The sequence below is a fragment of the Panthera leo genome, chromosome A1 (assembly GCF_018350215.1).
Source record: "Panthera leo isolate Ple1 chromosome A1, P.leo_Ple1_pat1.1, whole genome shotgun sequence".
In the NCBI taxonomy this organism is placed as follows: Eukaryota; Metazoa; Chordata; class Mammalia; order Carnivora; family Felidae; genus Panthera; species Panthera leo.
The window spans coordinates 160,938,597-160,960,922 of NC_056679.1; the positions used below are offsets into that span (position 1 = coordinate 160,938,597).

The 22,326-nt window shown below is 34.1% G+C and overlaps 1 long non-coding RNA gene across 1 annotated transcript in view; it reads right to left on the reverse strand.

Moving 5' to 3' along the window:
• LOC122201095 overlaps positions 1 to 12,912 on the reverse strand; it is a 68,490-nt gene extending 55,578 nt beyond the window's left edge. The window contains exon 1 of the long non-coding RNA XR_006194076.1: positions 12,834 to 12,912. This is a non-coding gene — a long non-coding RNA (uncharacterized LOC122201095). The remainder of the gene's footprint in view (positions 1 to 12,833) is intronic.
• Between the last annotated feature and the right edge of the window lie 9,414 nt (positions 12,913 to 22,326).

The following is a 22,326-nucleotide window of genomic DNA, read 5'->3' on the forward strand; positions in this document are numbered from 1 at the left end:
TGCCAATAAAATGGGTAATCTGGAAGAAATGGACAAATTCCTAGATACATATACACTACCAAAACTGAAACAAGAAGAAATATAAAATTTGAACAGACCCATAACCAGTAAGTAAATCAAATTAGTAATCAAAAATCTGCCAAATAACAAGAATCCAGGGCCAGATGGCTTTACAGGGGAATTCTACCAAACATTTAAGGAATGTTAACACCTTAAACATTCCTTAAGGAAGAGTTAACACCTATTCTCTTCAAGCTGTTCCAAAGAAATAGAAATGCACGGAAAACTTCCAAACCCTTTCTATGAAGCCAGCATCACCTTGATTCCAAAACCAGAGACCACACTAAAAAGAACTATAGACGAATTTCCCTGATGAACATAGATGCAAAATCCTCAACAAAATACTAGCCAACCAGATCCAACAATATAAAAATTATTCACCATGACCAAGTGGGATTTATACCTGGGATACAGGGCTGGTTCAATATCTGCAAAACAATTAACGTGATTAATCACATCAATAAAAGAAAGGACAAGAACCATATGATCCTATCAACAGATGCAGAGAAAGCATTTGACAAGATACAGCATCCTTTCTTGATAAAAACCCTCAAGAAAGTAGGGATAGAAGGAGCATACCTCAAGATCATAAAAGCCATATATGAACAACCCAATGCTAATATCATCCTCAATGGGGAAAAACTGAGAGCTTTCCCCCTAAGGTCAGGAACAAGACAGGGATGTTCACTCTTGCCCCTGTTATTCAACATAGTATTGGAAGTCTTAGCCTCAGCAATTAGGCAACACAAAGAAATAAAAGGCATCCAAATCGGCCAGGAGGAGGTCAAACATCCACTCTTCGAAGATGACATCATACTCTATATGGAAAACCCAAAAGATTCCACCAAAAAACTGCTAGAATTGATTCATGAATTCAGCAAAGTTGCAGGATATAAGATCAATGCACAGAAATCAGTTGCATTCCTATACACCAACAATGAAGTGACAGAAAGAGAAATCAAGGAATTGATCCCATTTACAGTTGAACCAAAAACCATGAAATACCTAGGAATAAATTTAGCCAAAGAGGTTAAAAATCTATACACTGAAAACTATAGAAAGCTTATTAAAGAAATTGAAGAAGACACAAAAAAATGGCAAAAGATTCCATGCTCCTGGATAGGAAGAACAAGTATTATTAAAATGTTCATACAACCCAAAGCAATCTACATATTTAATGCAATCCCTATCAAAATAACACCAGCATTCTTCACAGACCTAGAACAAAGAATCTTAAAATTTTAATGGAACCAGAAAAAAACCCCAAATATCCCAAGCAATCTTGAAAAAGAAAACCAAAGCAGGAGGCATCACAATCCTGGACTTCAAGCTATACTACAAAGCTGTAATCATCAAGACAGTATGGTACTGGCACAAGAACAGATATTCAGATCAAAGGAACAGTATAGAGAACCCAGAAATGGACCCACAAGTGTATGGCCAACTAATCTTTGACAAAGCAGGAAAGAATATCCAATGGAATAAAGACAGAGTTTTCAGCAAGTGGTGCTGCGAAAACTGGAAGAATGAAGCTGGATCACTTTCTTACACCATATACAAACATAAACTCAAAGTGGATGAAAGACCTCAATGTAAGACAGGAAGCCATCCAAATCCTCAAGGAGAAAGCAGGCAAAAACCTCTTTGATCTTGGCCACAGAAACTTCTTACTCAACACATCTCCAGAAGCAAGGGACACAAAAGTAAAAATCAACTACTGGGACCTCATCAAAATAAAATGCTTCTGCACAGCGAAGGAAACAATCAGAAAAACTAAAAGGCAACCGAAGGAATGGGAGATGATATTTGCAAATGACATATCAGATAAAGGGGTAGTATCAAAAATCTATAAAGAATTTATCAAAGTCAACACCCAAAAAACAAATAATCCAGTGAAGAAATGGGCAGAAGACATTAATACACACTTCTCTGAAGAAGACATCCAGATGGCCAACCGACACACGAAAAAATGCTCAACATCACTCATCATCAGGGAAATACAAATCAAAACCACAATGAGATCCCACCTCACATCTGTCAGAATGGTTCACATTAACAACTCAGGCAACAACAGATGTTGGCGAGGATGTGGAGAAAGAGGATCTCTTTTGCATTGTTGGTGGGAATGCAAGCTGGTACAGCCACACTGGAAAACAGTATTGATGTTCCTCAAAAAACTATAAACAGAACTACCCTATGACCCAGCAATTGCACTACCAGGCATTTATCCATGGGATACAGGTGTGCTGTTTTGAAGGGACACATGTACCCCATGTTTATAGCAGCACTATCAACAATAGCCAAGGTATGGAAAGAGCCCAAATGTCCATCGATGAATGAATTCATAAAGAAAATTATATAAAATATATATACAATGGAGTATTACTCAGCAATCAAAAAGAATGAAATCTTGCCATTTGCAACTACGTGGATGGAATTGGACAGTATTATGCTAAATGAAATTAGTCAGAGAAGACAAAAATCATATGACTTCACTCATATGAGGACTTTAAGAGACAAAACAGATGAGCGTAAAGGAAGGGAAAAAATAATATAAAAACAGGGAGGGGGACAAAACAGAAGAGACTCATACATATGGAGAAGAAACTGAGGGTTATGGGAAGGGTTGTGGGAGGGGATATGGGCTAAATGGGTAAGGGGCACTAAGGAATCTACTCCTGAAATCATTGTTGCACTATATGCTAACTAATTTGCATGTAAATTTAAAAAAGAATCTGAAAAATTATATTTAGGAAAAAAAGGCATCCCCCAACATGCATGATTTCAAATCATGTTTCTGCTACTTATTAGCTGATGCTATGGAATATGGAAATCTCATGAACCTCAATTATACCTCTGCTTTCTTTTATTTTTAAAGAGGAACTCTAATATAAAAAAAAATTAATCTTTATTTATTTTTGAGAGACAGAGTGTGAGCCAGGGAGGAACAGGGAGAAGAACACAGAATCCAAAGCAGGCTCCAGGCTCCAAGTTGTCAGCACAGAGCCTGATGCGGGGATTGAACTCTGGAACCGTGAGATCATGACCTGAGCTGAAGTGGGATGCTTAACCGACTGAGCTACCCAGGCACCCCTATACATCTGCTTTCTTAACTAGAAAATGGTGACAATAAGATCACTTCCCTTACAGGGTCTTGTTTATAAATCATACACTTAGAAGGATATAGGCTCATAACAATGTGTATAGACCATGGTGAATAAAACGTATATTATTTGCATCAATCAATATTGCTATTCTATACAAAATATTCCCACACATGATTAAAAATGGAGAAGGAAAAATGGTGGATGGAAATTAATTAGAAAGGATTTGGTGAGTGAGGACTTGCAGAAGACAGAAAGGAATTACATATAATATTATAGCATAGCATGCAAAGTAAAAATTTATGATAAGTGGATTCATATGAAAATTATCTAGCCAGCCCTAAATAAGCAAACTGAATATACATTGACCACAGAACAACCATTCAAATCATGTTAAAGTAGAAGGTAGTCTTGTCAAAGATTGAGAACGTCTGTAGACTCACTGTGTTACAATAAAATGTGGTAATGTGTGATGGGTTACCTCAGAAGGAAATGAGTAGTTCCTTCAGAAGAGGTAAACAAGTACTGGCTAAAGAAACTAGAAAAGCTATCATACACAACATTCAACATCTTTTTTTGAACTACATAGCCTATAAAGTTCCTTTTCATATATAAATTTGGGATTACAACAAAGAAATATAGATAAAAGTGAAATTTTCCTTTTTAGCAGGGTGTCATCTGGTTTTGGAATCAAGGTAATGCTGGCCTTGTAGAATGAGTTTGGAAGTTTTCCTTCCAATTCTATTTTTTGAAACAATTTGAGAGGAGTATTAACTCTTCTATAAACGTTTGAATTTAGAATTCCCCTGGGAAGCCATCTGGCCCTGGACTTTTGTTTGTTAGGAAATTTTTGATTATACTGATTCAATTTCTTTGCTGGTTATGCATATGTTCAAATTTTTTATTTCTTCCTGTTTTAGCTTTGGTAGTTTATATGCTTCTAGGAATTTATCCACTTTTTCCAGATTGCCCAAATTTATTGGCATATAATTTTTCATTAAATTATGTTATCATTATATTTCTATGGTGTTGGTTGTAATCTCTCCTCTTTCCTGCATGATTTTATTAACTTGGGTTCTTTCTTCTTTTAGCTAAGTCTATCTAGGGATTTATCAACTTTATTAATTCTTTCAAAGAACCAACTCCTAGTTTCATTGATCTGTTCATTTTATTTGTTTGTTTCTATATCATTTATTTCTGCTGTAATCTTTATTATTTCCTTCTTCTGCTAGATTTAGGATTTATCTGCTGTTCCTTTTCTAGCTCCTTTAGGTGTAAGGTTAGATTGCATTTGAGACTTTTCTTGCTTCTTGTTATAGGCCTGTATTGCTACATACTTTCCTCTTATGATCGCTTTGCTACATCCCAAAGGTTTTGGATTATTGTGAATACATTTTAATTTGCTTCCACGTAGTTTTAAAATTTCTTCTTCAGTTGCCTGGTTAACCCATTTATTCTTTGGTGGAATGTTCTTTAACTGCCAAGTATTTGTGCTCTTTCCAAATATTTCTTATGGTTGACTTCAAGTTTTATAGCATTGTTGTCTGAAAATATGCATGGTATAATCTCAATCTTTTTGTACTGGTTGAGGCCCGATTTTTGACACAGTATGTGATCCTTTCTGGAGAATGTTTCATGTACACTCAAAAATAATGTGTATTCTGCTTCTTTAGGGTGAAATGTTTTGACTATATCTGTTTAGACCTCGCTAAGAATTACAGGACAATATCCTTGATGAAGATGGATGAACAAATTCTCAACAAGATACTAGCAAATCAAATCCAACAGTTCATTAAAATAATTACTCACCATAAAATAATTATTCACCATGATTTATTCCAGGTCTGTGAAGGCAGTTCAATATTCACAAATCAATCAATGGTGATATTAATAAAAACACATTAATAAAAGAAAGGATAAGAAGCAATATCCTCTCAATAGATACAGACAAAGCATTTGACAAAATACAGCATCCTTTCTTGATAAAACCCTCAACAAAGTAGGGATAGAGGGAACATACCTCAATATCATAAAGGCCATATATGAAAGACCCACAGGTAATATCATCCTCAATGGAGAAATGGGAGCTTTTCCTTTATGGTCAGGAAAAAAATAGTGATGTCCACTCTCACCATTGTTATTTAATATAGTACTGGAAGTCCCAGTTTCAGCAGTTAGACAATAAAGAGAAGTAAAAGACATCTAAATCGTCAAGGAAGAAGTCAAGCATTCACCATTCACAGATGCCATGAACCTCTGTTGAAAACTCAAAAGACTCCACCAAGAAATTTCTAGAACTAATACATAAATTCAACAAAGTCACAGGATACAAAATCAACATAGAGAAATCTGTTGCATTTCTATTCACCAATAATGAAGCTGCAGAAAGAGAAATCTAGGAATCAACCGGATTTCCAATTGCACCAAAAACCCTAAGATACTCGGAATAAACCTAACCACAGAGGTAAAGTATCTGTACTCTGAAAACTATAGAATATTTGTGAAAGAAATTGAAAATGGCACAAAGAAATGGAAAAACATTCCATGCTCATGGATTGGAAGGACAAATATTGTTATAAAATCTACACTACCCAAAGGAATTTACACATTTAATACAATCCCTATCAAAATACCACCAGAATTTTTCACAGAGCTAAAACAGTACTAAAATCTGTAGGGAACCAAAAAATATCCTAAATAGCCAAAGCAATCTTGAGAAAGAAAAGCAAACTTGGGGCATCACAATTTTGCACTTCAAGCTATATTACAAAGCTGTAGTCATCAAGTCTGGTACTGGAACAAAACCAGACACACAGAACAATGGGTCAGAATAGAAAACCCATAAGTGGACCTATAACTATATGGTCAACTAATCTTTGATGAAGTAGGAAAGAAGAGCCAGTGAAAAAAAGACAGTTTCTTCAACAAATGCCATTAGGTAAACTGGACAGTGACCTGGAGAAGAATGAAACTGCACCACTCTCCTACACCCTACACAAAAATAAATACGAATTGGATGAAATACCTAAATGTGAGACAGGAAACCATCAAAATCCTATAGGAGAACACAGGCAGCAACCTCTTTGACACTGGCCATAGTAACTTCCTACGAGACATGTCTCCAGAAGCAAGAGAAATAAAAGAAATAATGAACTATTGGACTTTATCAAGATAAAAAAACCTTCTACATAGCAAAGGAAATAATCAACAAAACTAAAAGTCAACCTACAGAATGGGAGAAGATAGTCACAAAAGACATACCTGATAAAGGGTAAGTATTCAAAATCTATAAAGAGCTTACTTATCAAACTCAACACCCAAAAACAAATAATCCAGTTAAGAAATGGGCAGGAGATATGAATAGACATTTTTCCAAAGAAGACATCCAGATGGCTTACAGACACATGGAAAGATGCTCAACATCACTCATCATCAGGGAAATACAAATTGAAACTACAATGAGATGTCACCTCACAACTTTCAGAATGGCTGAAATTAACAAGACAGGAAATAAGAGATGTTGGTGAGGATGCAGAGAAAGTGGAACTCTCTTATATTGTTGGTGGGAATATAAACTGGCACAGTCACTCTGGAAGACAGTATGGAAGTTCCTCAGAAAGTTAATAATAGAACTTCCCTATGACCCAGCCATTGCACTAGTAGCTATTTACCCAAAGGATACAAAAACACTGAATTGAAGAGACACATGCACCCCAATGTTTATAGCAGCATTATCAACAATAGCCAAATTATGGAAAGAGCCCAAATGCCCATTGACTGATGAATGGTAAGGAAGATCTGGTTTATGCATGTGTGTGTGTGTGTGCGTGTGTGTGTGTGTGTGTGTGTGTGTGTGTGTAGTGGGATATTACTCAGCCATCAAAAAGAATGAAATCTTGACATTTCCAACAACATGGATGGAGTTAGAGTGTATTCAGCTAAGTGAAACAAGTCAGAGAAATACCATATGATTTCAGTCATATGTGGAATTTAAGAAACAAAACAGATGAACATAGGGGAAGTGGGAAAAGAGAAGGAGGCAAACCTTAAGAGACTCTTAACTATAGAGTACAAACTGTGGGTTGATGGAGGGTGGTGGATGGGGGGTAGATTGGTGATGGGTATTAAGGAGGGCACTTGCTGTGATGAACATTGGGTGTTATATGTGTGTGATGAATCACTAAATTCTACTCCTGAAACAAATATTAAATTATATGTTAACTAACCAGGATTTAAATGAAAACTTGAAACAAAACAGTGAAATTTTCATGAAATGAGTAATTGCAGTCAAGCAAGAGTTTATTTGTTGATATTTATGGTCAGGTTTTACCTTATAAAGATTATAGCTCAAGGGTTCAGAAATTATATTAAGAAAGATAAAGGAAGGAAAAATATCAAATACATATAAAAAGAAATTCTCCCTATAGATGCTTTTGAGAAAAAAAGGTGATTTTTAAAGAGAAAAATATTAAATCAAATGCAGAGAATTACCTCATGTCAAAACAGAGTATGTAAATTATTTCTAGAGCATTACACCTCAAAGACCACCCAGACTAATTTTGTGTGTGTGACAGAGGGGGATTTCCTTTGATGCTAATCAAGCTTAAACTTCAGAGACTTTAATTTATATGTCTCTATAAAGCTACCTAATTAAAATAAAAGAAGGTTAATGAAGGTGTGTGTATTCTTGAAGCTTCGCAAAATGTAGGCCGTTTACTAAGTGTGACTAAGGTCAAGTGTTAAAAGTCATAGTCACATGTGTTAAAAGTCATGTTTATATTCGTCAAAAGCCATGCTCATATGTCACCCCCCTTTCTTGACAATGCATCCACATGATAGGGTGTCTTCTAAGTAGGTATTTGGGTAACTTTCCTTACATCCAGCCCTCCATTAGTTAGCTCATAAGGCTCCCATTTTTAGATACATTCACAGAGTATTAAGGAGACAATTTGAACTATATGACTAGCTTATATCCCTGGCCTTGTTAATTGGTGATAAAGCTGGTATTTTGATAATTATTGTTATTTTGTATCTAGTACCTAACAGTGAACTCTTTAAGGAGACACGGGTATGAATTAATTTCATCACAAGGGCACAGTCACCTAGGGATCAAGATGGCCCTATGCATGATGGCCCTGACTCAACTAAAGTACTATGTTTCTCCACTTTTTTGTGCCTTATTTTTAGGCAAATTGTGCAACCCCTTACTCCCAGAATAAGCTTTGCCTCTTTCCTACAACTGTTGAAGGCCTTCTCCTGTTACTATCTCACCATCTTACTTTACACTTCACTTTTTCTTTCTATCCCATCTTTAACACACCCATCTTTATCAACACATCTTTCTTAACACAACAAATATGATAGTCTCTGAGAAGTGTATTTCTCCCTTGTTTCTCGTATTACTACTTATTTACTATATTGTATACATATTCATCATTTTTAAATAGATTGTAACTTCTTTAATAGAAATATCCATGATTCACATTACTTTTCTATCTTTTTGAGACTTTTAACAGAGTAGACATTCAATAAATGTATATTGAATAGTTTTTTGATAAATTATAGGTTGCAGGTTTCTTATGTTAGGGACATAGTTGCCAAATATCTGTATTAACAGCTCTTAAAGTCACTTATGTGAGTACAGTTAAATTCACTGGCATTCATTTGGAAAATAAAAACATAAATTTTGTACCAGTGTCTGAACCTGCACATCTGTTGTCATAGTAGAAATAAATTTTCATTTGGTTTTGTAATCCTGTAATCAAAAATAACATCTTTCATGTGTTTTAAAAGAATCTCGACCACAATAATTTAAGAATATTTTACTTTCAATTCTTTAATTAAAATGCTTATTAACCATTTCTTATTTCTTTTTTTGAAATTCTTTAATATTTATTTATTTTTGAGAGAAAGACAGAGTGCAATCCAGGAGGGTCAGAGAGAGAGAGGGAGACACAGAATCTGAAGCAGGCTCCAGGCTCCAAGCTGTCAGCACAGAGCCCAACGCGGGGCTCGAACCCACAGACCGTTGAGACCATGACCTAAGCTGAAGAAGGAAGCCCAACTGACGGAGCCACCCAGCCGCCTCCCATTTTTTTTCTTATTTTACAATGCCTTTATTTTTAGTGCAATCCAGAAAAGAAAATGAATGTGACTTAATAATATAAGAATGCTTGGCTTTGGGTGGGTAAAGTTTACAGCCTTATTTTTTTAAGTCTCAGGGGATTTATAAAACTCAGAGGAGTTTAAAAAGTTGGTCTGTGAACCATGCTGACCAATCTTAAAATGTGTGATATTTTTCACCCTTGCAGGACCTTAGAAGAGCCCCTATGCCATGCTTATTAATCCTCATTTTTTTTATTTGCTTTTATGTTGGTAGGTAGAACCTAAAAAAACCTCACACTACCAGTAGCCTGAGAATTCCACTGGAGCATACTAAAGCAATTGTGACACAGGTGTATGTGTATGTGATCAAGTTTAAAGACATAAATCTGGGACTTTGCAATGTATAGCTCTATGAACTTTGTAATGGAGCTTCTGCTGCTGGACTTGATAGGGTAACAGCAACCATATTACCCTCTCACTTAAAACAACTTAAAAAATAAAGAAAATATATAGAACAGAATTTTTCAGATGTTAGCCCTAGGACAGAACACTTCAAATGCAATCAACCAGTTACTACCAATTTAATATATAAAATGTATATAGATGTGAATTTTTATTCCATGATCGAATAAGATCCTGCTTAGTCGTTATAGCTTTTCTAGACAAACTACGCCAAAACAGAGAAACCACAGACCAATACTTTCACAGGAACTCACGAGAGTTTACTGATTTCATGACTCAACTAAGGATATTTTCAGAAAGATCATATAACTACACCTATTTCCACACTGAATCCTCATTTCAAATGCCTCAAATTGTCTCAACCACGTCATCACAAAAAGAGGTTTAGGAATTATTAGGAAAGATTAGCAGAACCAGTTTGCAGTGGTTCTTCACTTTAAATGTAATGGTTTTATTCTGTGATCTTCTACCCAGTGATCACGTGTGTGTGTGTGTGTGTGTGTGTGTGTGTGTGTGTGTGTATACACACACGTGCATATGTACTCTTAGGGCTGGGGTAGGCAGCCTTACACAATCAGCACCTGAACTCATCCCTGGATTTAAATATTCCCTCATTTTGTTCAGTCATGAGTGTCTTCCTTGATGTTCACTCCAACAGATTTGATGAACAAAAAGATTACATAGAATCTAGAAAACAAAATCTGGAGTAGTACATGCATCCCAATTTAACTAAATTCCAATCATAAAAGAAAATAGATACGTTTTAACATAGACTAGTGCCAAAAGGTGCTATGATCACCCCAATAGAGAACATGTATGTGCATTAAAGAAATCCAAGTAGATACAAACATTTGAAATTTCCACTTATATTTCTTTCCATGTGAGTAAATAGTATCTTCTCATTTTCATAAGTAACCAAGCTGCACTAAGAAAAAATGCATTATGATACAAAAAATTAAATGTTATTCTGTTAGGTATATCTGGCTAAAAGGTATTGAAACAGTGATAATAGCTACTACAAACTGGGAATGTTTACATTATGACTTTTTCCCTCTGTTAAATTCTGCCACAGCCATTTAAAAGTTATTTTTTATGAATTGTGAATTCTCAAAACAATTTCAGATTAACAGCACTATATGCATATACAGCAATAACAGATTCTTGGAAAATTAGAAATAACAGATACTTGGAAAATTAGAAAAGGTGGCTAATTGTGTAAAGAAAATAAGGCACTCACATTATAAAGAAAATAAGGTCTCACATTTGTTCACTGGGAAGCTTTCAACTGACAGGCTGCTGTGATCTCTCCTATCTACTCCAGCCTCTCAACAAATATCCTTGTTCAAATATCTACCCAGTAATTTTTCTATTCTCACCTTCAAGTCCTTTGCAAAACCAGATAATATGCTTGGAAACACCTATTTTCTCCTTCCACCATGCTGTTACTATTTTATCAGACGTACCCAAATTTCTTATCATTCTGGACATTTCCTAGTTTAACCAGAAAACAGACATCTGCTACCTGTAAACCATTTTGTTTGGAAAAAGATTTCACATAGCAGTTCCCTTGTCACTTCATTTCGATTAAGTGCTTTTTTAGTTCCTCTCCTCTAAAACATACTTTGACATAAAGCTTATTTTACTGTCTCTGTATTTGTGTCATATAGATAGATAGATAGATAGATAGATAGATAGATAGATATAGATATAGATATAGATAGATATAGATATAGATATAGATATAGATATAGATATAGATATAGATATAGATATATATGGCTTTTAAATATATTGTGTTTGTATGATGTTCTCTTCCTTATTTTTACTGGGTTACTAGAAGCCAGGAAACTTGTCTATAACTCAACAAATGTCCATCTCTGTCTAGTTCTCAAGAAGGTGCTCATGAAAAGTCTTTCAGTGTAGAAGAAAATCTATCAGCCTGCTACATCAGTGAAGATTGTTTCTGAACCTCCAGGAAAGCCACAGATATTCTCACAGAAAAATGCTTCCATAAGAATTTTCAGTACATTTTTAAATTAAAACAAAATAAGCCCATTGTCAAAAGGAAGCAAATTTCTTTTGGCCCAAAATGTATACTTTCCGAGGCTTACAAGTTATTTTCTGATGGATTGAATTAAAAGTATAACAGTTGCTGTCATTTATTATTGGTTAAAATGTTGAATTTAAAGATTCTATTCATAATTCCATATGGAATAGCTATCTTTTTAAATTGAAACTTGAGGGATTTTACTTGTTTTCTTTTTGTTTTTACCCTTTGGTAGAGAATGAGGACTGGTTGCTACAGCAACAGATTTATTCTCCACGTACATTAGTACTTTCATCAGATGCTCACTCTGACACTGAGTTCTGCTTCTGAATGTCTGACTTTACAACCACAGCTAATTGCAAAACCTGTAACAATTCCAGTCTGTTGCCCTAAAGGTTAATGCAAAACTTGTAGTATTGAAGAAAATGTGGATTGCCAAAACAATTCTTAGGAAGAACAGAGCAAAACAAGTAATTACATTTTTAAGTCTTTAGTCAGAAATATTAAACTTTAGATTATCTGTAGCTGTTAGGCTTATAAAATACCTTTGGGAAGTAAGAAAAAAATGTCAGTTTTCCCTTTCTTCATTTTCTCCATCGCTCTTCAACCATGGTTCTTGAATTAGAACTAGAATATTATATTGCATTTCAATCACTTGGCTTTTCAACTGAAGAATTTAACTCCTGAACCAGGGGAGGAAGTTAAACTCGCAACGTTTGGGTTTTCTACTATATGAACCACATTTTTTATCTCTTATTGATTGTTTACTTTCTAAAAACATGGTGTGTTTGAAAGCTGCAGAATATACTTACCATATTAGAAAACAAAACTGAATATTCAAAGGTTTTGCTTTGTCAGGATTTACAAAGAGCGAAGGGGTGAAACATGTTAACCCTAAAAAGAGTTTTTGGAAATATCAATCAACAGAGCAGAAATGCAAAAAATAAAAATAAAAATTGAAAAATAAAAAAAAAAATCAGCAGAAGAGGAAGTTTCTTAGAAAGAAAAGTAAAAAACCGAAAGACCTACTGCATAGGAATAAAAGGGGTAAATACCGAGCAAGTCCAGGGGATTCAATATTCAATTACTACTCCCAGCACTGTGATGATTCCATCTGTGAGAACGACTTCCAACTGGCAAACCCTCCAGGAACATCACTGTGCTTTGCCTAACTGCCATTCTGTACCAGACTCAACAGATTTATTCCAGATTTATGGGCACTGCTAGGCTCCAACTCCACCAGCCAATAATGAAACAGCAACAACACCAAAACAACGTACTTTTTAAAAAGATAAATAATTTCCTTTAATTAAGAAATCACAAGGGTCTTGCTTTCCAAAATGTCATTTGGAAGGAAATTTCAGTCGTCTACTGTTTCATTCCTCACATGCTCAACAGTACCTGCAGGGTAACTTACATGTGTTCACTTTTCTATTATCATTATCATCTGCCAGAATGACATGAATACTCCTTAAGGCCAGGTGCAGGTAATCTGTAACATCTCAACCTACTTGCTGTGAGTTTTCCATTGCATAGACCAGTCTGCATGCTTTCTTTGGCTACAGAGCCAATCTGGAGCCTAAATATTTTACATGTAAAAATGCACTCTGCAGTGTTACTTTAGAGCAGAATCTCAGAAAGTATCTAAAACTAAACCAATAACATATTGATAAAATAAATAATTTATACCCATACCAAAGATATTATTGACAAAAGGAAAAAGAAATGGCATGCATCTATATTAATTGATGTGAAATTCACACGACCTAAATGGAAGGGATTTCCATCATAAATGGTTGCTAAACATCATTTTCTATCTGGTTTATACAAATTTATTTTATAGGAAAAGATCTAGAAGGATGTTCACTAAATATTGATTTTAATTTTTGAGCATTGGCCCATTTTTATCTTTTTAGGTAACATCTTCCATTTTTTAAATTTATCACCTTTTTAGGGACCCCAGGGTGGCTCAGTCAGTTATGTGTCTGATTTGATTTCAGCTCAGGTCATGACCTCATAGTGGTGAGATTGAGCCCTGTGTTGGGCTCTCCACTCAACCTGGAACCCGCTTGGGATTCTGTCTCACCCTCTCTCTCTCTGCCCCTTCCCCCCTCTCAGTAAATAAATATTTCAAAAATATATTAAAATTTATTGTCTTTTAAATAGCTTCCAAAAACTTAGAAAATATGCAGTGAATTACTGTCAAAACTAAAGGGGGCGCTTGGGTGGCTCAGTTGGTTAAGCATCCGACTTCGGCTCAGGTCATGATCTCACAGTCCGTGAGTTCGAGCCCTGCGTCGGGCTCTGTGCTGACAGCTCAGAGCCTGGGGCCTGCTTCACATTCTGTGTCTCCCTCTCTCTCTGACCCTTCCCTGCTCATGCTCTGTCTCTGTCTCAAAACTAAATAAACATTAAAAAAAAATTTAAAAAAAAACTAAAGATACCAATCTTTTATTTATACTTCTGTCCCTTAAATTTTCTGGAGTACATAAAATTACACAATGTTTGTAAATGTTATTGTCATTGTTTTATCACCTTCTCATATTATAATAAAACATGTTAAATGTGAAACCTCACACGTATTATCTAGTGATATAGAATACTAGTTACACAAGTGATATTCAGTAGGTCTTCTTAGACCGAATATAGGGTAATATTCATTTTCTGTGGTTGCAGTAACAAACTGCCACATACCCTGTGGCTTAAAACAACAGAAATTTATTCTCTCACAGTTCTGGAGGGCAGAATATCAACATCAGGCTGTTGGGCACTATAGGGGAGATTCTGCTACTTGCCTCTTCCAATTTCTATGGCTGGTGAGTATTTGTTGACCTGAGACCACATCACTCCAATCTCTTACCTCCATCTACATCACCTCCTCTCCTGGTGTCTCTCTCAAAACTCTCTCTGCCTCTAAGGATACATGTGATTCATTTACATATCACTTGATAACCCTAATTTCTCCTCTCAATGTCCTTAATTTATATATTTATATACACACATATATATATATATGCATACATGTACATACACACACACACACACACACAAACACACATAAATATATATATATAATTTAATCATGTTTTTTGCTATGCGAAATATATTCACTCTTTTCAGAGATTTGATGTGGACATCTTTTAGGGGAGCTAAGTTTTGGCCTACCACAGAGGGGAAACAGTGAATTTGGCCTTCTTATCTGGTGTAAGGGCCTCTAGGAGTGTTTCCCTTTCCTGGACTATTTTCTACTCTGAAGTAGTATCATGCTTCATTATTTTCATACATTTCTGTTAATTACACCAACATACTATATTCTTATTGTTGGAGGGGTGAAGTCAACACTGATTTTGTAGCAAAACAAAGCTCTTTTCCTTTACCTAGAGTTCATGTAACCACTAAAGGAGTAAAAACAAATCTTGTGTTGTTGAAAAGCCAATAACACAATTGTTAGAGTATTTCTTTGGCAAAGCCCTTGACTTTTTAAAGTTGTATGACACAGAACTTCTTCAGGTGATCAGATTTAAGTGGTAAAATTTTAAAATTCAAGCTATTTATAATTTTCATATAGTGTTTGAGAAAATATATTAAAGCAGCTTTCTCACAATATTTCAATCAAACTATTTCTGGTTTTGCTTATTAGTTGGTTTAAAATTTCCTCTTATAATGCACAAAATGATTTGAACAAAATCCTATTACTTTTTATTGCAATTAGAATTTTCTTATTCTTAGACTCATTGAATCAAAGGATATATCCAGTGAAAATAAGAATGCTACTCAATTTTGGGGTGTCTGGGTGGCTTAGTCAGTTGAGTGTCTGACTTTTGATCTTGAGGTCATGAAATTGAGCCCCACCAATGGGCTCCATGTTGGGCATGGAGACTGCTTGGGATTCTCTCTCTCTCCCTCTCTCTCAGTCCCTCCCCCAATTGTTCTCTTTCACAATAAATAAACTTTAAAAAAAAGAACACTACTCAATTTTGAATAGAATTGAAATAGAATAGAATTTATAATAACATACTTCCATGGAAGGGATGATAAGTTTAATACTATAACCAAAATTCCATTATTGATTCAAGAAAGATTCTGAAGATTAAATAAAAATAGTAATCTAAATACCTCACTATAATCTTTCATTACATTCTCCATCATCATACCGAGAGCTTTTACAAGAAATATAAATCACAACTATTTTTACTTCTTTTCCTCCTTATCAGTGTCACCTGTCACTTTAAATATTTGAAAAGTTATTTTCACTACACAGTTACTATGTGTTGTTTATGGGTGGTTGGAGGATTTCAACCATGTCTCGCATATCAGAATATACTTGTTTTCCTTAGGCATATCAAATTTTATCATGAGTGGGTTGGGAATGCTTTGCAACTATATTCTTGTTTGAGAAAAACTGACCTGTGAAATAAACAGGAACTCAGAGTCACTATATATTATTAAGATAAACCCACAGTTTGGAAAGTGCTCAATTTTTTAGAAAAGTGAAGAGCAAAATCAATCAGGAGAAATAATTTTCCCACACCTATACATAACTGTCACTTTAAATCTGCTTTATCAAAGAAATACCCCTGTATTATTTTCTGTGAGCTTCCTGACAAGAGTCTGTGCCTTGTCTCACATAAATCAATCAGTGCAACTATGTGACAATGCATGGTGTCCTCCTTTCTAATGAGAGGATTTATGTGCAGTTATTGCAATTTCTCAGAGAACTACCATAGATGTGTTCATGAATTGATATACATCAAATGGTTTCAAACAATGTATTAGTCCGTCTGGGCTGCTAAAACAAAAATACCAAAGAATGGGTGGCTTAAAAACAAACATTTATACCTCACAATTCTGGAGGATGGGTAGTCCAAGATCATGCACAGGCGAATTCTATTTCTGGTAAGATCCTGCTTTCTCATTGACTGGGTCTTCTCATTATAACCTCACATGGCAGAAGGGGAAGGGATTTTTCAAGGGCATCTTTTATAAGGGCACTAATCCTATTCAAGAGGACTTTGTCTTCATGATCCAAACACTTCCCAAAGGCCCTACTTCCAAACACCATCACATTGAGGATTAGATTTCAACCTATGAAATACATTTGGGGAAACACATTCTTTCAGTTCATACCACACAGCCACTACTTATTTGGGATCAATAGAGGACTACATGAGATGTTGCTTGTATGTTGAAAAGCCATCAGAGATCTTGCACTTAAACCACATTTCATCAAGCTTCATCTTTTCAAATGTAAAGATAAAGGTAGATTCTTTGTCTTGCTTAGAGACAATTGTAGTTATTTTCAAATTTTGCTTTAAAAAGGAATACTCAAACATATTAAAAATAATTCAAATTTAATTTAAATTGATGCATAAAGTTAATAAAATGAATTATTTTTAAGGAAATAAATTTTTATTGACACTTATCCCCTATGTAACATGTATAATATTTTTAACAAGTTCATCATAAATCTTTAAATGCACTTTATATTAACTTTTTCTCCTTTATTTCTAAACACTGTAGAACAAAATGAAAGTTTGTTTTCTTCTACCATGAATACTCACTGAGTAGCATTTAAATTATAATAAAACTGACAATTATCTGGATCAAAAGAAAGGAAAACTTACAACTATAATCACACTAATGATGCAGAAGTCAATACCCATCAGTAATACATGTGTAAATTAATTCATTTCAAATAGTCAATGCTTACCATTTACTTAGTAAATATATCCATTACTTTATGTAGAGGATGCAATTGAAAGTCAACTTCACTGTGTCACAGGCTTCCATAATACTTTCCCCTTCGCTATAAGCATCATCTGTCAATTGCATCTAGCCAGTGGACTACAGTAAAGGTGATAGGATAGGGAGTCCCTGATTAAGTTACACTATGTAAGACTCCATCTTAGCCTACTGAGGGAGAGATTCTCCTGCTGGGCTTCTAGAAGCGAGCTGCCATGTTGTAAGAGAGTTCCCAGAGGAAGAGGAACATGTGGCAAGAAATCACAAATAGCCCTTAGAACAACTTGCAACTGACAGCCACAAACAAATAAGAAACCTAGTTTTAAAATTGCAAGGGATTGCATTCTACCAACAATCACGAGAGTCTGAAAGAGGAGGATCCTGGCCTTCAGAAATGAATGTGGCCCAGATGATACCTTCACTGTTGTCTCCTGAGACCTGACCAGAAGACTGAGCTAAGCTGTAACTGAAAACTGTGACACAATAAATGTGTGTTGTTTCCAGCTGCTGTGGTTATGAAGATGTCCTACATAGAGACTGAAAACTAACCTACCTTGTTTAATTTTTTTTGAGATCTCTTTATCACTTAAAGTGATTTTAAACTATGAAGTAACTGCATGTGAGCGAGACTGTATGCGTATGCAGGTCTATATAAAATTGTGTATCTCATCTAACATATGCTCCTAAAAATAATTGTTAATTAAATGCCTCAAACCATTTATGTAACTTTCACAAGTTTTTGTATTTTTTCACTTGTAATGAAACATTTTGTGCAAACCTAAATCTAATGAACCATCTAAAATCTGAGAAAGCAAAACCAATGTGGTCATCAGTGACATACATTTTGTATGTTTGTTTATTTACATTTTAGTTCAAGATAGCTATTCTTTTAGAAGGGTATTACTATGGAAGCAAGTACTGGATAAATGATTACTACTAGTTGTACATCAAGAATGTTAAAGAATGATTCTGCTAATGACAGATATGCTAAAATAAGAAGACTATTCAATAGATGCCTATGACCTCACTGGGTGATGCTTTTACTCACAAAGGTAACAGGTACTTGATGTGCTTTAACATTTGACAAAAATAAATATCAAAAACAGAAAGTTGTAATTTTGTCCAGAGATTTCTTTTTGCCAAAAACGTTTTAATTATTTCACCAATATGAATTACGACTGAATTTTTATTATATGAAAATGAAAAATTCTTGGGAACATTTTGTCAAACAGTATTTAAAATGTTAATCACAAAGATTTTTATAGTTACTCTATTGTAGAATTTTTTTAAATGTGGTTTTCTAATTTTTTACTGAAACAAAATATAGAAACATAGCCTAAGTGCGGAGTAGTAGTTTATAACAATATTATATTTATCACTTTGATTATTTATTTTTTTAAATGTTTTTATTTATTTTTGGGACAGAGAGAGACAGAGCATGAGCAGGGGAAGGTCAGAGAGAAAGGGAGACACAGAATCTGAAGCAGGTTCCAGGCTCTGAGCTGTCAGCACACAGCCCAATGCAGGGCTCGCACTCACAAACTGTGCGATCATGACCTGAGCTGAAGTCGGACACTTAACTGACTGGTCACCCAGGTGTCCCTCACTTTGATTATTAAAAGGCACCTCAATACTCTCAATTTTTTAATGTCTTTATTATTGGCCTTTTTTGTCATGAAAGGAAATTTAAATTATTGGTTCAAAAATTTTTCAATTTAACCTTTATAAATGATGAATATTGTTTTGTCTAATAAAATATCCCTCTGATTATTGGACATAACACCAATAGTTACATAACAGTGCAAATACAAAATCTTATCATCCTGACAAGGCTATTATGTTTTGCACAATGTGGCAAAAGCAAGTCTACATAATGTTTTAACTATTTCAATTTTAATACAAGTTCTAAGGACTTACTTGATTTCCCCAGGCAGAAGGTAAATTTTTTGACATTTAAAGAATTCCCCTGGCAACATGTTTTCCATTGTGTTGTACTCTGCCAATTATGATCATTCCAGTTCATTAGATGCTGTCTGGAAACAAAAGGAATGAGGCAGAAATACTCCCTACTGATACATTATTTTTGGAGGATTGGCATTACACAATTAGCAAATGTTATTAAATGTCTTTAAGTATCATTAGTGAAGAAGAATGGAAAACTGTTTAATGGTTACCCCTCTCCGTGCTTTAAATGGATTGATAGTGCATGAAGCCATTTAAAGATATAAAATATCAGAAGACAGGCAGGACCATCTGTTTTATATATTCATTATCCTATACATTTTATTTTGCATAATTATTCATCAAAAAAGAATTCATTGAGCTGATACAGAGTTTATGAAAGAAGGTTAAATGTCTACATATACTTCTGAATAAAACTTTATCTTTAATAACATTTTGGCAACATTTATATCAGAGTTAAAATATATAGCTTTTCGTTCATGTTACTGTACTCAAAATGTTGTCATTAGAAAATCTGACTTAATAGAAATTTTTACAATGTAAGTGACAGTATCCTATTGTCAAATATTTTTTTCTTTGTCACTGAAAAGCCATGTTACCAAGTTTATCATTTTACTTGAAAAAAGCTAATATTTGAATGATGTCTCAATATCTACTATTAATAAAACATATCAAGAATTAAATGAGTTGAATATTATCTTTCTTTCCAAAGTAATATTTACTTGACTATAGATCAGAATTATTATAGAGTTTTTATGTTTGTACCAAGATGGAAAAGTATGAGAGTGGAATTTGAACAATAAACATGAAACAGTAAATCTCCATTTGCTACAAAGCAATAGAGTTAGGTAATAGAGCTGGCCAGCCAAGGCCCTACAATAAATTAGACATGTATGTTGCATAATTCAGTTGCTCACATAGGAATCTTTATATACCTTATGAAATATAAATTAGTCTTATTCCCTCCAAAATGAAATAGAATCATTTTAGAAGTACTAAAAATACTTTTTAAAGAACTTAGAAGAGTAACCACTCTTGCCAGCATCTCTTTATCTCTGTTGAGTATTGTTACAATTTGTAAAAAAAAAAAAAAAAAAAAAAAAAAAAAAAAAAAAAAAAAAAAAGGCTTACTACCTACCAACAAAGTAGATAGCATCTTTTAAAAAAAATATTTCTTTAAATAAAAACAAATATACAAAACAAAATTTATAAAGCACTCTAGCTGGCACCTACATAACTCTGAGGCATACTATTGTACCGTAGTATAAGGTTCCAGATAAAACAGAAACTACTACAAACATCAAGAAAGAAGCCTCTAGGATATAATACTTAAAGCACAAGCAATGAAATAAAAAATAAACAAGAGGGACCACATCAAACAAAAAGCTTCTTCACAGCAAAAGAAACAAAATGAAAAGACAACCTATAATGGGAAAGTTATTTGCAAACAATTTGTAAGGGATCAATATTCAAAATATATAAAAATGCGTGCAACTCATTAACAAAAAACCAAACAGTTCAATTATAAAATGAGCAAAGGATATGAACATTTTCCAAAGAAGATATATGAATGGCCTAAAAGTACATGAAAAGATGCTTAAAATCATTAATCATTAGAAAAATGCAAATCAAAACCATAGTGAGGTATCACCTCATACTTGTTAGAATGGCTATCATCAAAAAGAGAAGAGATAAATGATAAATGCTGTGGTGGATGTGGAGAAAGTGTGGACCTTGTACACTCTTGGTGGCAATGTACATTGGTACAGCCACTGTGGAAAACAGTATGGAGGTTCTTCAAAAAATTACATTATGATTTGACAATTTCATTTTGGTTATATACCCAAAGGAAACAAACACACTATGTTGAAGAGATATCTGCACCCTTGTGTTCTTAGCAGGATTATTTACAATAGCCAATACAGGGAAACAAGTATCATCAATGGACGAATGGATAAAGAAATATGGTATATATACACAGTCATATCTGTCATATCTGATATGAACATTACGCAGCTGTAAAAAAGAAATCTTGTCATTTTCCACAACATGGATGAACCTAGATAGCACTCTACTAACTGAAATAAGACAAAGAAACAACTATTATATGATTTCACTTATATGTGAAATCTTACAAAAAAAAAAAAAAAACTATAGAAAATGAGATCAAATTTGTGGTTACCAGAGGTGGAAGATAGATGAAGAAGAAATTAGATCTAAGTGGTCAAAAGGTACAAACTCTCAGTTATAAGAAATATAAATACTAGGGATGTAATGTACAGTGCGATGACTACAGTTAATGCCGCTATATGGTACAGATGAAGGTTGTTAAGAGAACACATCATAACAGTTCTCATCACAAGGGAAAAAGCATTTTTTTCTTCTCTTTTTTTTGCATCTATATGAAAAAAATGGGTTTTTATTAAGCTTATTGTGGTAATCTTTTCACAAGATATATGTTTAATCATCTTATACCTTGATGTATGTCTATTATATTTCAATAAAGGAAAAAGAAAGAAAGGCAAAAGAAGGAAGGAAGGTAGGAAGGAAGGAAGGAAACAAGGAAGGAAGGAGCGAACAAGTCTCCAGGTTGTCCCATGAGGTTGAGAGTCACAATCACTAAAATTTTGAAACTGAAAAATGTATGGAAAAATAATATGTATTGCAAATGAATGATTTCATATTTACTATTCCTATTTTAAATGATTCACCATGTTTCTCAACAAAGTGGAAGGTTTGCAGGAAGAGAAAGAAAACTCTAATCTGAAAAATTAGACATTATAAAAGACCAGTAAAAAAATATTCAAAAGAGAGGCATTGTTTTAAATATGTTAAAATATTGAT